This window comes from Rhipicephalus microplus, unplaced genomic scaffold (assembly GCF_043290135.1).
Source record: "Rhipicephalus microplus isolate Deutch F79 unplaced genomic scaffold, USDA_Rmic scaffold_27, whole genome shotgun sequence".
Lineage (NCBI taxonomy): Eukaryota > Metazoa > Arthropoda > Arachnida > Ixodida > Ixodidae > Rhipicephalus > Rhipicephalus microplus.
Genome location: NW_027464600.1, coordinates 8,275,677 through 8,277,873, shown reverse-complemented (window position 1 = coordinate 8,277,873; position 2,197 = coordinate 8,275,677).

The following is a 2,197-nucleotide window of genomic DNA, read 5'->3' as shown; positions in this document are numbered from 1 at the left end:
CTGCATTTGCGCACACCATTTTACCCAGAACTGTGGGGCTACGTCCTGGTAAACTTAAGTTCAGTGGTCTGGAAACTTTAGTAGCCGGCCGTACGGTAAATATAGCTTGCACTGATATCCCTGAAAAAGCCCCGTTGGAGTACCGACAAAGTGCGACGAGAAATTTGTAACGTCACGTTACTGTTATCAGTACGTCACACGTTATTTGTTTCGCTATGGATGCACAGAGGCCCGGTAATGTTCTAGCGTCTTCTTGATCACACTGAAGCAGGTTAGTAGCCACGTGATTATGCTGCCGTGGCGTTATCTAAGCCACTTTGTTGGAGCCAGGTTGCATGTTCATGCTTTCACGAGCACTATATCAATAAGGGCCGTCTTGTGACAGAATTGAAAAAGAAGCACACAGAGAAGCCGTTGTTTTCGGTCGTATAAACAAACGTTCCCGTTTCCGCCTTTATTGTGGTCTGTAAGATGCGCACAAGAAAAAAAATGACAAATCACATTTCGAGGAACACCGCAGGTCGGGTAAAATGAAGGAGGCAGGGTAGGGTGACACACAGAGATTCCAAACAACTTTTTTTCTTCCACAAAGGTACCGACAACAACAGCCAACAGTCTTTTTTTTTCCTTTCTCAACTAGATATTACGTATGTACACGTCAAGCACAATGGTATTTTATATTCAACACCTAGTTCGAGTATATTGCAGTTTGAAAAACAAATAAGTGGTGAAGCGCGGTCCTTTCAAAACAATGTAAGGACCACACTCCAATCAGTTTCTCTAGTGTTCATCAGTTATAGGGAGTTTCGAAAACTTTTTTCCCCAAAAAAGAACGTTGGCAAAAGCTGAGACGAGCGACAGCTACAATGTCAAACCGATTTCCCCATTATACCGACAAACAACGGTTACGAAAAGATGAGAACAATATTCCATGGTCTTGCGTGCAAAACCATAAATTTGAAACTCAATCCAGAGTCCACACGCAGTGGGGTGCACCCCGAAATAATTTCGATCACCCGGTGGTTTTTAAAGGACCCCTAAATTACTCGGTGTCCAAATAAGAGAGTGTGGTTGTTTTCTCGCATTCCCTGCGCTTTGTACCGGCGCTATCTCCTCATTACCTCTTGTTTCTGCATAAAACTCGTCGACAATGTTCGCAATAAGGGTGGAGTCCATCAGGATTTCGGGCTTCTCGGCTGCTCACCGCTGCCTCGGCTTGCACAGTTGAAAGCGCACACAGCGAAATGAAATCATTTGATCACACGGGACAGTCGTGCGAGACAAAGCAGAACGAGCACGCGGAAGGAAGGACTGTGAATACCTTTATTTTGGTCCTGCGGCACGCGACTGAGTCTGCACGGAAAAGAAGGATATAGAACACAGTCCGAAACTGATACTCCTCTTGTATCGACCAATATAAAAGTCATTTATTCCAGAGTTGACGTGAACAATCTGATGGCGTTGCAAATCGCGCTGAATAGACAGAAAACGTCACGGCAAAATAGCACGCTCGTTCTTTTTACGACTACAGGTATTTTAGGGGCCCTTTTACGTGCTCATAAACCTAAGCACGCGGGTGTGTGTTCCTTTCATTTTGCACCGCTCCATCGAAATGCCAGCCCCCGTGACAGGCACTCGAACCCGCGCCCTCCCACATTGCGACGCCACGCGTCGACTGCTAAGCTAAAACGGCATGCGTCTGATGAGATAAGCAGTCATGAGTGTGAAGCTGATACGGTACTCTGAAGAGAACATGTCCATCGAGACTGGTCAAAGAATTGTTTCGAAAATCCTTCCTTAATCTTGTCTCCGAGAAGCATCGGTCGAGTACGGTCAGCTCGCGAAATAAATACCCGTTATCACTTTAGTGTTTTGCTGCCAAGTCAAGATGTCATTAATTACTCGTGGATTTCATACCTTTCGATATACTTGTGGCAGCATGGGGGTGAAAAAAATACAGCTTTTCAATGTTAGAATTTTCTTGATACCAATTGAGAGCTGGGGCTTTTTTAATAAAAAGTCTGATTAGTCTATTTTTTTATTTTACACATTCTGGTGGTGCGTACCAAGTATTACTTGCTAAAATTTTTACCTTCTTACAGTACGATAGTTATTGCGCGAGAACAATACGATGACAAAGAGACAAAAAGGACGCGAGCGCTCGTGTCCTTCTTGTCTCTTTGTCGTCGTTCTGTTC